The following is a 1,531-nucleotide window of genomic DNA, read 5'->3' as shown; positions in this document are numbered from 1 at the left end:
TTTTTTTTTTTTTAATCATCTTTCTATCACATTTTATCACTTTCTTTAAACAACTTTTTATTATCCTCTATTACTTCTTATTGTTTTTTTTCTTTTCTTTTCTTTGACCACTTTTCTCACCTTTTTTTCTTTTTCAATCATCTTTTTGTCTCTTTCTTTTTTCACTTTAATTTTAACACATTTCTTTTATATTTATCCTTTATCATTTTTCTATCACCGTTTTTTTTTATCATTATCTTTTATCATCAATATTTTCTTAGCTGATAATAGAATACATTCAATAAACAGTTATGAATGATTTAATATTACTTCAATCAGATGATGAATGCATGAAAGATTTGAAAAACTTTTTTGCCATCGTTGTATCTCTTTTTTTTTTTGCTTCTTTTTTTCGCTAGGAAAACGAATTTTTGTAATTTCTTCCCGAATAAATCAATATTTGCTATCTTTTGTAGTTATCATTTGGGTAATTTTTATTTTTTTGTTTTCTCAAATAAAAAAAAATATAATTATTATATTAATTTTTTTTTTGAAATATTAATAATAATTATGTTTAATATTTGGTTAAGGGAAGAAAAAAAACAAACAATTTATTATATTCCTGTTAATTTCTTATCAGTTAATCAATCGATCGATTAAAATCAATCAATCAACCAATCAATATTTTCTGCTTCCTTTATTCATACTTGGAAAATTCTTTCTTTTTTTACAAAGATTTCATTTTAAATTAAAAGAATGAAATTATATTATAAATTGAAAAATTATGCTGTAAATTTAATTGATTAATGGAAATAAAATGGAAGAAATTATTGGTGGAATAATTTTGGTGTGAGATTTTATAAAAATGTAATTTTTTCTTATTTTTTTTAATTTGAATTAAAAAAAAAATAATAAAACAATGATAAGCAGTCATATAATCAAAGAAAAAAAATGAAAATGATTAAATAATTTTAGAAAAAAAATTAATTTTAGAAATAATTAGTTTAGATTATCATTCAAAGCCATACTAATTAATTACGATAATTATTTAAATAATGTAAATTAGTTTGAATATGAATTATTCAAAATATTGTTCATTAATTTGGGCTGTAATATCATTTAATGTGATCTAATTAATAGCAAATATTTAAAACTATTCAATATTTCAATAATTTAAAACATATTAGAACAAAGTGAAAACAAAAAAAAAAAAAAAAGTTAAAAGAAATCGAATTATAATGTCGCTGAAATAAAATCTCCCAAAGGGCTCTTTGGCACTCGTTGGCAGTCGAATATTTTAGGTACTTATTGATTGTCCCATAAAGAAAAAAAAAGAACGGGAGAAGGTAATTGAGATGATAAGGAAAATAATTGATGATAACGGGAAATAATTAGTAATAAATGAAAGATGTAATTATGATTATCTTTTTAAAAAAAAAAAAAACAAATCATACATTATTTTTTATAATCGAAAATTGCATTTTATCAATTAATACTTTAATCAGTGATAAAATTTTTACAAAAAGAAATTTGACATTTTTGGGAGTACCTC

This window comes from Loa loa (genome assembly GCF_000183805.2).
Source record: "Loa loa unplaced genomic scaffold supercont3.356, whole genome shotgun sequence".
Lineage (NCBI taxonomy): Eukaryota > Metazoa > Nematoda > Chromadorea > Rhabditida > Onchocercidae > Loa > Loa loa.
This window is presented reverse-complemented; position numbering follows the sequence as displayed.